This window comes from Mobula birostris, chromosome 10, assembly GCF_030028105.1.
Source record: "Mobula birostris isolate sMobBir1 chromosome 10, sMobBir1.hap1, whole genome shotgun sequence".
NCBI classification, from domain to species: domain Eukaryota; kingdom Metazoa; phylum Chordata; class Chondrichthyes; order Myliobatiformes; family Myliobatidae; genus Mobula; species Mobula birostris.
Genome location: NC_092379.1, coordinates 22,256,740 through 22,269,664, shown reverse-complemented (window position 1 = coordinate 22,269,664; position 12,925 = coordinate 22,256,740). Strand labels below are relative to the sequence as shown.

At 48.8% G+C, this 12,925-nt stretch overlaps 1 long non-coding RNA gene across 1 annotated transcript in view; it reads left to right on the top strand.

The window, feature by feature from the left end:
• Positions 1 to 1,239: 1,239 nt before the first annotated feature.
• LOC140204458 (uncharacterized) overlaps positions 1,240 to 12,925 on the top strand; it is a 31,793-nt gene continuing 20,107 nt past the window's right edge. The window contains exons 1-2 of the long non-coding RNA XR_011887622.1: positions 1,240 to 1,547; positions 2,429 to 2,476. This is a non-coding gene — a long non-coding RNA (uncharacterized lncRNA). The remainder of the gene's footprint in view (positions 1,548 to 2,428; positions 2,477 to 12,925) is intronic.

The following is a 12,925-nucleotide window of genomic DNA, read 5'->3' as shown; positions in this document are numbered from 1 at the left end:
ATGGTGGATGTGCTCGATGATGGATGCTGCTTTCCTGCAACAGCATCCCTTGGAGATGTGCTTAACCGTGTGGATGGCTGTGAGGACGTATTCTGGAGTGATGGTATGTAGTAAATACTAATTTCCACAGTAACCAGTCTTCAAATTGAACATGGATTGTAGATTCAGTTTAAATTGCACCCAGAACAATGGTGTTCTTGGAGCTGCAGAATGGGGTAGATTGCAAACAAGGAAACTCCAGATTCGACCCCAGATACCTGCATGAGCATGAATGTGCCCAGAGTCAGGGGAATTAACATTCATTTTGGGTGTCTGGAGTGTGGATGTGAAGATGGAGGTATTTGAAAATTATATATGATTCAAAGGGAGCATTCTGGATGCATTGTAAATACAGAATTGTCCTGCTGTTACATTTCATATTTAGCATATAAAAATGTCATGTAATATTGGGTCAGGCAGGCCTCTTTTTCTAAGAGTGTCTGGAGTATGATGCCTGCTGCTTGTTTTGCTGAATAAAGACTTCTATCACCACCAGCTTCAGTGTCTCCCTGGTGACTTCGTTCACAGTCACAACAAGGGCTTTACCTGTAATGGAGTGGACTGTATCCATGCATTTTTGTGGGCTTTTCTATTCAAGGGTGTTTCCATACCAGTCCGTGACACAACCCACACACTCATCCCACTGGTTCCCGTCCCCACTACTCCCCTCTGCCCTCCGCACCTCCCTCCCTTTAGTTCATGCTCCACCTTCCTCTCCCATCAGATTCCATTATCTTCAGCCTTTTGCTACTGTTCCATTCCCCATCTGCCCGTCCACCCGCTCACCTGGCGGCCCCTATCACCTGACAGCACCTGCTCTACCCCTTCCCTCGCCTCTTTACCCCGGTCACCTCCCCTCTGTCTTTCAGTCCACATGAAAGATCTCAACCCTACTTCGTCTCCAGTTCCATTCGAGATAGAGCTTATTCTACGCGCAGAGGCGCTTGGGTACGTAGTGTCTCCATTTCATTATTTGGAAGAGAATCGCAACTGCCATTAAACATCGTTTTCTTTTTTAAAAACAACACAACATGTGACCATCAAATGGCAAATTCGCTCCCAATGTTCCTCAAGGCTTCAGAAATACCGTGCGGAAATAATAATTCAACCTCCGCATGACTTAAAACAATTTGACCCGTGGCAGAGCAAGTCGTATGACGGCTCTGCGCGCAAAACAATGGGTGGGAAGGTGCCGCCTCCAAGCAACCAACAGCGGCAGGCGGTCTGCATGTGTCTCTCATCCTCTGTAAAACAGGTGGGAGGGCCGCAGCAACGCACATCAAAGTTGCTGGTGAACGCAGCAGGCTAGGCAGCATCTCAAGGAAGAGGTACAGTCGACGTTTCGGGCCGAGACCCTTTGTCAGGACCCGTAGGTCCTTTTAAACAATGGCGGTAAGGAACGGAACAGGAAGCTGGACGTCTGGTTCACCGTATCTGCCTGACGAACACTCTGTTGATGCCTTATTCGCTCTTCTTTGGGCAAACGGCGAAAGGCGGGAATGATCTGGGTATGTTTACATCCCGACACTCTCGCAAACGTCCTCTGCACATCAACCCCATCGAGGCCTTTCAATAGCCGATAGGTTTCTGAGGCGTTTATGGCGGTTGGTAAAAATCTTTAAGGTCCATTGCTGCCCCTTCTGAACTGGAGTGTGGGTCAACGTATCTTGATCCACATATTTATATTTGTATCAATTTTTAGAAAAAAAAGACCTGTGCTCTGAAGTAACTGCACTACTATTTAAAGCAATAATCCTGTGATTCTTTCAGGAAAATGCTGTTAATTTTAAATCGTATTTTATTCTGTGATAACTTTTAATTGGTCTATTCGCTTTTCTGATTATGTCTTGTTGATTACAATATTCACACCTCCCATGTTTTGTATTATGAAAAACAATGTACTTTAACCCTCTGTGCCCAAACCTCAGTCTCGATATTATCACTTCCTCCCTCCTGCTCTTTCCTGCGTTCCTCAACCATCCCACTTCTCTCTGGATACTATTTCAAGTCGAAATAAGGTTTGTATTATCCCACATACAATGTCTGGTTTTGCCACTGAATGTAAATCTTTTAGACTCCTGATTGTTGTGCTTGAATCAGACAATATTACAAATCTCGTCAGACTCGCTTCCTCCACCCACTGCAAAGGGAATACTGTAGTCCAGCTGTCATTTCACCTGTATACACTGAGAAATCATCATTTATCCTCACCTGCTTTTTCATGTTAAAATCAGGCACTACCAGTCCAACCCCTAATCTACTATTACTGTTTTTGAAACATCTGTGTAATTTTGTAAATATCCATAATTATTATTGTTTACGTAACATTCAACTATATCTTGATTTAAGTTGACTTCTCTACTTTTCCATCTCTTTCTGAATAATTTAGGATCCACCTCTGATGCTTCACACAGTCATGGAGTCAGCCCAGGAAAAGGTACTGTATCACTCGCTGCCTTGTTACTAATTCCTGTCCTTTCTGCTTTCCCTTCAATAGTCCGTGCAAAATTTCTGAATTTCCTTCTTTCCTTTTCCCAGCATCGGTCTAAAAGCTGTTTACTTGTATGATGTTCTCCAGGCCCTTGTAGGTTTACCCAATATGTTAACACAAGCTGTGACCTTCTCAGTTCCAGAGGTGTCTCTCCCAACTCCACCTGCATTGCCACCACTGCTGTTGTCCTCATTGCCCCACTGATTAACCTTAATGCTTGAATTTGAAATATATCCAGTTTATTGAGCACACAGTGTGATGCTGGTCCATATACCATACTTCCTTAGTCCAGTATTGATCTTATTAATCCTATATATTGCTTTCAAGGGTTTCCTATGAGCTTCCCGTTCCTTTCCTGTTAAACACCTCATAACATTTTGCACTTTCTGACTTTTGGTTATTATTTCTTTAATATGTGTTGACCATTTGAGTATTTTATCAAACTAAATTCCTAAAAATTTAATGGTATCCGCAGTTTCTAATTCTAATAGATAATTAAATGGAGAGAGAGAAGGGTGAGGATCGAGTTGTTGGTTTACAAACAAAGGCAGTGTTTGTGAGACTGCTAGCAAGCAGAGGCTGATGACAGGGCAAAACTGCAGTCAATGGGATGAGTTGCAATACAAAAGGGGGACAAAAATCAAAAAAATGTGATGAATACAGGATTGAAAGAGTTATCTTTGAATTCAGACAGTATACGGAATAAGGTAGATCAACTTGTAGCACAGCTACAGATTGGCACGTATGACATTGTGGGCATCACTGAATCATGGCTGAAAGAAGATTATAGCTGGGAGCTTGATATACAAGGATACACATTGTATCGAAAGGACAGGCAGGTAGGCCGAAGGCGTGGTGTGGCTATGTTGGCAAAAAATTAAATCGAATCATTAGAAAGAGGTGACATATGGGAAGGTGTAGAATCATTCTGGGTACAGCTCGGAGTATTATGGGTAAGGGTGATGAAATTAAAGCATCGATTAGAACATGAAACTACGATGTTATAGCCATTACTGAAATTTGGTTGAGAGAGGGGCAGGAATGGGTGATTAATGTACCAGGTTTTTGAAGTTTTAGAAAAGATAGAAGAGGAGATAAAGAGGGGGTGTGTTGCATTACCAGTCAGGGACAATATCACAGCTGCACTCAGAGGAGACATAATGGAGAGGTCAAAAACTGAGTCCATTTCAGTGAAACTCAGGAATAGGCAGGGTGCAATCACACTGATGGGATTGAAGGGATTGAACGAGGGGACATAGCCTCAAGATTTGGGGGAGTAGATTTAGGACGGAAATGAGGAGGAACTGCTTTTCCCTGGAGAGTGGTGAATCTGTGTGAATTCTCTGCCCAATGAGCAGTGGAGGCTACCTCAGTAGATATATTTAAGACAAGGTTGGATAGGCTTTTGCATAGTCGTGGAATTGAGGGTTATGGGGAAAAGGCAGGTAGGTGGAGATGAGTCCATGGCCAGATCAGCCATGATCTTACTGAATGGCAGAGCAGGCTCGACGGGCCAGATGGCCTACTCCTGCTCCTATGTGTTGTGCACTACAGACCCCCTAATAGCCACCAGGACATTGAGGAACAGATATGCAATCTGATTAAGGAAATGTGTAAAAATAATGGGGTTGTTGACATGGGAAATTTAAAATTCCTGAATATAAACTGAGACCTTCTTAGTGTTCTTCCCACCCGGTTACTTGTAAAAATGCAATCCCCTTCTCTCAATTCCTCTGTCTCCGCCGTATCTGCTCTCAGAATGAGGCTTTTCATTCCAGGACGAAGGAGATGTCTTCCTTTTTTAAAGAAAGGGGCTTCCCTTCCTCCACCATCAACTCTGCCCTCAAACGCATCTCTCCCATTTCACGCACATCTGCTCTCACCCCATCCTCCCGCCACCCCACTAGGAATAGAGTTCCCCTTGTCCTCACCTACCACCCCACCAGCCTCTGTGTCCAACACATAATTCACTGTAACTTCCGCCATATCCAACGGAATCCCACCACCAAGCACATCTTTCCCTCCCCCTCCCCACTTTCTACTTTCCGCAGGGATCGCTCCCTACGCAACTGCCTTGTCCATTCAACCCCCCCCCCCCCCGGTCCCTTCCTGTCCCTTCCCGCCAATCTCCCTCCTGGCACTTATCCTTGTAAGCGGAACAAGTGCTACACCTGCCCTTACACTTCTTCCCTCACCACCATTCAGGGCCCCAGACAGTCCTTCCAGGTGAGGTGACACTGCTGGTGTGATATACTGTGTCTGGTGCTCCAAGTGTGGCCTTCTATATATTGGTGAGACCCAACGCAGATTGGGAGACCATTTTGCTGAACACCTACGCTTTGTCCGCCAGAGAAAGCAGGTTCTCCCAGTGGCCAAACAGTTTAATTCCACGTCCCATTTCCGTTCTGATATGTCTACCCACGGCCTCCTCTACTGTCAGGATGAAGCCACACTCAGGTTAGAGGAACAACACCTTATATTCGGTCTGGGTAGCCTCCAATTTGATGGCATGAACATTGACTCTCTAACTTCCGTTAATGCCCCACCTCCCCTTTGTACCCCATCCGATATTTGTTTGTTTATTATTATTAATTTTTTTTCTCTCTCTCCATTTTCTTCTTGTGTCCCTCTCACTGTACTCCTTGCCCATCCTCTAGGCTTCCCCCTCCCCCTTTCTTTCTCCCTAGGCCTCCCGTCCCATGATCCTCTGGTATCCCTTTTGCTAATCAACTTTCCGCAATGGCAGACTGCATTGAGCAGCTGGAGCTGCGACTGGATTCATACGGGAGCATCCGCGATGCTGAGAAAGTCGTGAATAGTACGTTCAGTGAGTTGGCCACACCGCAGGTAAAGGCTACACAGGCAGAAAGGGAATGGGTGGCCACTGAACAGCACAGCAGTAGGCAGGTAGTGCAGGAGTCCCCTGAGGTCATCTCCCTCCTAAACAGATATACTGTTTTGGATACTGTTGGGGGAGATGTCTCATCAGGGGAAGGCAGCAGCAGCCGAGCTCATGGCACCACGGATGGCTCTGCGGCACAGGAGGGAAGGAAAAGGAGTGGGAGAGCTGTAGTGATAGGGGATTCGATTGTAAGGGGAATAGATAGGCGTTTCTGCGGCCACAAATGAGACTCCAGGAGGGTAGGTTGCCTCCCTGGTGCAAGGGTCAAGGATATCTCTGAGCGGCTGCAGGACATTCTGGAGTGGGAGGGTGCACATAGGTACCAACAATATAGGGAAAAAAACGGGATGAGGCCCGACAAGGTGAATTTAAGGAGTTAGGAGGTGAACTAAACAGTAGGACTACAATGGTAATAATCTCTGGATTACTACCAGTGCCACGTGCTAGTCAGAGTAGAAATAGGAGGATATTTCAGATGAATATGTGGCTTGAAATTTCAAATTTCTGGGGTAATGGGACCAGTTCTGGAGGAGGTGGGACCGTTACAAACAGGACGGTCTGCACCTGGGCTGGACTGGAACCAATGTCCGAGGGGGAGCGTTTGCTACTGTTGTGCAGGAGGATTTAAACTAATGTGGCAGGGGGATGGGAACAAGTGCAGAGAGACAGAGGGGTGTAAAATGAGGGTAGAAGCAAAAAGTAGTAAGGTGAAAAGTAAAGTGGCAGGCCGGCAAATCCAGGGCAAAAATCAAGAAGGGCCACTTTTCAACATAATTATATAAGGGCTAAGAGTGTTGTAAAAGCAAGCCTGAAGGCTTTGTGTGTCAATGCAAGGAGCATTCGTAACAAGGTGGATGAATTGAATGTGCAGATTTAATGAATATGATATAGTTGGGATCACAGAGACATGGCTCCAGGGTGACCAAGGATGGGAGCTCAACATTCAGGGATATTCAGTATTCAGGAGGGATAGACATGAAAGAAAAGGAGGTGGGGTGGCATTGCTGGTTAGAGAGGAGATTGACGCAATAGAAAGGAAGGACATTAGCCAGGAGGATGTGGAATCGATATGGGTAGAGCTGCATAACACTAAGGGGCAGAAAACGCAAGTGGGAGTTGTGTACAGGCCACCTAACAATAGTAGTGAGGTTGGGGATGGCATTAAACAGGAAATTAGAAATGCGTGCAATAAAAGAACAGCAGTTATAATGGGTGACTTCAATCTAAATATAGATTGGGTGAACCAAATTGGTGAGGGTGCTGAGGAAGAGGATTTCTTGGAATGTATGCGGGATAGTTTTCTGAACCAACATGTCGAGGAACCAACTAGAGAGCAGGCCATTCTAGACTGGGTATTGAGCAATGAGGAAGGGTTAGTTAGCAATCTTGGCGTGCGAGGCCCCTTGGGTAAGAGTGACCATGATATGGTGGAATTCTTCATTAAGATGGAGAGTGATATTGTTAATTCAGCAGCAAAGGTTCTAAACTTAAAGAAGGGTAACTTTGAAGGTACGAGATGTGAATTAGCTAAGATAGACTGGCAAATGATACCTAAAGGGTTGACGGTGGATATGCAGCGGCAAGCATTTAAAGGTTGCATGGATGAACTACAACAATTGTTCATCCCAGTTTGGCAAAAGAATCAACCAGGGAAGGTAGTGCACCCGTGGCTGACAAGGGAAATTAGGGATAGTATCAATTCCAAAGAAGAAACATACAAATTAGCCAGAAAAAGTGGCATACCTGGGGACTGGGAGAAATTCAGAGTCCAGCAGAGGAGGACAAAGGGCTTAATTAGGAAAGGGATAAAAGATTGTGAGAGAAAGCTGGCAAGGAACATAAAAACTGACTGTAAAAGCTTTTATAGATATGTGAAGAGAAAAAGATTGGTTAAGGCATATGTAGGTCCCTTACAGACAGAAACAGGTGAATTGATCATGGGGAACAAGGACATGGCAGACCAATTGAACAAGTACTTTAGTTCTGTCTGCAGTAAGGAGGACATAAATAATCTTCTGGAAATAGTAGGGGACTGAGGGTCTAGTGAGATGGAGGAACAGAGGGTAATACATGTTGGTAGGGAAGTGGTATTAGGTAAATTGAAGGGATTAAAGGCAGATAAATCCCCAGGGCCAGATGGTCTGCATCCCAGAGTGCTTAAGGAAGTAGCCCAAGAAATAGTGGATGCATTAGTGATAATTTTTCAAAACTTTTTAGATTCTGGTTTAGTTCCTGAGGATTGGAAGGTGGCTAATGTAACCTCGCTTTTTAAAAAAGTGGGTAGAGAGAAACCGGGGAATTATAGACCCGTAAGCCTGATGTTGGTGGTGGGGAAAATGCTAGAATCAGTTATCAAAGATGTGATAACAGCATATTTGGAAAGCGGTGATATCATCGGACAAAGTCAGCATGGATTTGTGAAAGGAAAATCATGTCTGATGAATCTCATAGAATTTTTTGAGGATGTAACTAGTAGAGTGGAGAGGGGAGAACCAGTGGATGTGGTATATTTGGATTTTCAAAAGGCTTTTGACAAGGTCCCACACAGGAGATTGGTGTGCAAACTTAAAGCACACGGTATTGGGGGTATGGTATTGATGTGGATAGAGAATTGGTTGGCAGACAGAAAGCAATGAGTGGGAATAAATGGGACCTTTTCAGAATGGCAGGCAGTGACTAGTGGGGTACCGCAAGGCTCAGTGCTGGGACCCCAGTTGTTTCCAATATATAGAAATGACTTAGGCAAGGGAATTAAATGCAGCATATCCAAATTTGCGGATGACATGAAGCTGGGCGGCAGTGTTAGCTGTGAGGAGGATGCTACGAGGATGCAGGGTGACTTGGATAGGTTAGGTGAGTGGGCAAATTCATGGAAGATGCACTTTAATGTGGATAAATGTGAGGTTATCCACTTTGGTGGCAAGAACAGGAAAACAGATTATTATCTGAATGGTGGCTGATTAGGAAGAGGGGCGGTGCAACGAGACCTGGGTGTCATTGTACACCAGTCATTGAAAGTGTGCATGCAGGTACAGCAGGCGGTGAAAAAGGCGAATGGTATGCTGGCATTCATAGCAAGAGGATTCGAGTACAGGAGCAGGGAGGTACTACTGCAGTTGTAAAAGGCCTTGGTGAGACCGCACCTGGAGTATTGTGTGCAGTTTTGGTCCCCTAATCTGAGGAAAGACATCCTTGACATAGAGGGAGTACAGAGAAGGTTCACCAGATTGATTCCTGGGATGGCAGGACTTTCATATGAAGAAAGAATGGATGAACTGGGCTTGTACTCGTTGGAATTTAGAGGATTGAGGGGGGATCTGATTGAAACGTATAAGATCCTAAAGGGATTGGACAGGCTAGATGCAGGAAGATTGTTCCCAATGTTGGGGAAGTCCAGAACGAGGGGTGGGAGCCCGTACCAGCTGTGCCAAGTCTACATGGGCCAGTTTGAGTCGGTCCACTGTGAAAACCTCCTCTCTCCCCCCAATGTCCAGCACGAACGTGGACCCGTTGTTCCTGATCATCTTAAACGGCCCCTCGTCGGGCCGCTGTAGCGGTGCCGGTGTCCGCCCCGTCATACAAAAAGAAACTTACAGTTCTGCAGATCTTTGGGTACGCAGGTCGGGCTCTGTCCGTGCTGTGAAGTGGGTATGGGGTCCAGGTTACTGAGCCTGTCACGTAGTCTGGCCATGACTGTTGCGGGTTCTTCCTCTTGCTCCCTTGGGGCTGGTGTGAACTCTCCTGGGACTACCAGGGATGTGCCGTACACCAACTCGGCCGACGAGGTGTGTAGATCCTCCTTGGGTGCCGTGCGGATTCCGAGCAGGACCCAGGGAAGTTCGTCCACCCAGTTAGGCCCTCCCAGGCGGGCCATGAGAGCCGACTTCAGGTGACGGTGGAAACGCTCCACTAGTCTGTTCGACTGTGGGTGGTAGGCAGTTGTTTGGTGTAGCTGTTTTCCTAAAAGTCTGGCCATAGCTGACCACAGGCTGGAGGTGAACTGGGCGCCTCTGACGGAGGTAATGTGGGCTGGTACCCCGAAGTGTGCTACCCAGGTTGCGATCAGTGCTCGGGTGCAGGATTCAGAGGTGGTGTCGGTGAGCGGGACCGCCTCTGGCCATCTGGTGAACCGGTCTATCATAGTTAGGAGGTACCGCGCTCCTCGCGACACTGGCAAGGGCCCCACGTTATCCACATGAATGTGGTCGAACCTCCGGCGGGTGGGTTCGAACTGCTGTGGCGGAGCCTTGGTGTGCCACTGCACCTTGGCTGTTTGGCACTGCATGCACGCTTTGGCCCATTCACTGATCTGTTTACGAAGTCCATGCCACACGAACCTGTTGGCGACCAGCCGGACAGTTGTCTTGATGGAGGGGTGCGCTAAGTTGTGAATGGAGTCGAAAACTCGCCACCGCCATGCTGCCGGGACGATGGGGTGGGGTTGGCCGGTAGCTACGTCACACAGTAGGATCCTCTCACCTTGGTCTACGGGGAGGTCTTGGAGCTGCAAACCGGAGACCGCAGTTCTGTAACTAGGGATCTCATCGTCTGCCTGCTGTGCCTCCGCCAGCGCTGCATAGTCCACCCCCTGGGACAGGGCCTGTATGGTAGGTCTGGGTAGTGCGTCCACCACGACGTTGCCCTTTCCCGAGACATGCCAGATGTCCGTCGTGTATTCGGAGATGTAGGACAGATGTCACTGCTGGTGGGACGACCAGGGGTCAGACACCTTAGTGAACGCAAAGGTAAGCGGTTTGTGGTCCGTGAACATGGTGAAGGGCCTACCTTCTAAGAAGTATCTGAAATGCCGGATTGCCAGGTATAGTGCCAATAGCTCTCAGTCGAAAGCACTGTTTTGGAGTTTGGGTGGTCGTAGGTGTTTGCTGAAGAACGCCAGGGGTTGCCAGCGACCCTCGATGAGTTGTTCCAGCACGCCATCGACTGCTATGTTGGATGCGTCCACCGTGAGGGCAGTAGGAACATCCGTTCTGGGGTGCACTGGCATTGTGGCATTTGCCAAGGCTTCTTTGGTTTTAATGAAAGCGGCCGCGGCCTCTTCATCCCAGGTAATGTCCTTGCCCTTACCCGACATCAGGGTGAACAGGGGGTGCATGATTCGGGCTGCTAAGGGAAGGAAACGGTGTTAGAAATTCACCACACCCACGAATTCCTGCAGGCCTTTGGTTGTGTTGGGTCGGGGGAAGTGGCGGACTGCGTCTACCTTGGCGGGCAGAGAGGTTGCCCCGTCTTTAGCAATCCTGTGGCCCAGGAAGTCGATGGTGTCGAATCCGAATTGGCATTTGGCCGGGTTGATTGTAAGGCCGAATTCGCTCAGTCGGGTGTAGAGTTGACGGAGGTGGGACAGATGCTTCTGACGACTACTGCTGGCTATGAGGATGTCGTCCAAATAGATGAATGCAAAGTCCAGGTCGCGTGCCACTGCGTCCATTAGCCGCTGGAACGTCTTTGCGGCATTCTTTAGGCCGAGTGGCATTCGGGGGAATTCGAAAAGGCCGAACGGGGTGATGAGTGCTGTTTTGGGGATGTCGTCCAGATGTCCTGGGATTTGATGGTAGTCCCCGGATGAGGTCTACCTTGGAAAAGATCCTTGCGCCGTGTAGGTTTGCTGCAAAGTCTTGAATGTGTGGCACAGGGTAGCGGTCTGGAGTTGTAGCCTTGTTCAGCCTGCGGTAGTCGCCGCATGGTCTCCAGCCCCCGCAGCCTTTTTTTTTACAAAATTCTTTATTACAAATGTCGGTGCTATACAATATTTACAAACCCAGTGACTAACACATTTACTACACTACAAACAGACAATACATGTTAAACCAATATATTGCCATCCTCATCAATGATGGCATTTGCACCTCGCGGAGCCCAACGGTCCTGGAACATCTCGACGGTCGCCGTGGACTGTGCGTATTCCTTTTCAATATTCACCCGGGCACGAACATACCCCCTAAACATAGCCAGGCAGTGTGCCTGGGGAGAACCTCCTGCCACCCTTTTCCAGGAGCCACGGATGGCAATTTTCGCCAGCCCCAGGAGCAAGTTGACAAGGACATCCTCATCCCTCTGTGCCCCCCTCCTTACTGGATGACCATATATGAATAGGGTGGGACTGAAATGCAACCAGAAGGCGAGAAGCAGCCCACGCAAAAACGCGAAAAGGGGCTGCAGCCTCACACACTCCATGTACATATGGTACACGGTCTCCTCCAGCCCGCAGAAGTGACATGCGGCTGGGAGATCCGTGTACAAACTAAAGAACTTCTTGCAGGGCACCGCTTTATGCAGCACCCTCCAGCCGAGATCCACAAGGTGCATGGGAAGGACTCCCTTGTAAAGGGACTTCCACTGGGGACCCCCCTCACCTCCAGGTGGAAAGACCGACCACCATGGCATGTCGGGACGGTGGACAAATGCGAGGAAGTGGAGGGTGTGGAGCAGCAGCCCATAAAGGTACCTCCTGCCTGCATCCCTGAATGGGATTGTGGGTGTCGATGAAAGACGGCTCAAGTTGTGTGGATTCGTCTCTCGGGCAAGGCTGCGGGGCCTGGGCCCGACGAGCAGCTCAGCCCGAGTCGTTCCACACACCTGAGCCGCACTGACATCCGTTGAGACAGGACAAGGGTCGGCCAGGACCCCGCCCTCTGCCAGAGGAGGGGATTCCCGGCCTGAGGCAACCATGTTCCAGACTCTCAGTAGGTCCTGATAGAAGCCGGGCAGCCTCTGCAAAGCAGCACGGCTAACGCCCGCCGGTGGTAGCTGCATATCTTCGGCAAGACAGCAGCCCCTCCGGAGGAAGAAAGTCGCCAACACGTGCCACCTGGGAGGGTGCTCGGCATACAGGAATCTCTGCAGAGTCCTGAGGCGGAGAGCCGCCAGTCGTGTACGTACACACACCAGCGACTGTCAGCCCTCTCCTTCTGGGAGACTCCAAACCGCTGCAGAGACCCAGTGCTTCCTGTTTCCCCAGAAGAAGTCCACTAGCTTCCTCTGCATTCTTGCAACAAAAGGGGGAAGGGGGGGTCAAGGTGACCATCCGGTACCACAACATGGAAGCCACCAGCTGGTTTATGACCACCACCCTGCCTCGATAGGAAAGCACCCTGAGAAGGCCTGACCAGCGCCTTAGCCGGGCCATGACCTTTGTCTCCAGGTCCTGCCAGTTCGCCAGCCAGCTCTCCCCAGAAGGACTCAGGTAGACTCCCAGATAGAGAAGACGTCTGGTGCTCCACTCAAAATCTCTCATCTCCTCCAGCAGGGAGTCCACCTGCCACTGGCCTACTAAGAGTCCGGAACATTTCGCCCAGTTGATCCTGGCGGAGGATGCCGCCGAGAAAACATCTTGGCACTCGCGCATCCTCCGCAGGTCACAGGGGTCTGTCATCTTGAGGAGTACGTCATCGGCGTAGGCCGAGAGGACGACCCCCATGTCCGGTTCGCGCAGAACCAGACCTGTCAGCCTTCGCCGAAGAAGGCCGAGGAAT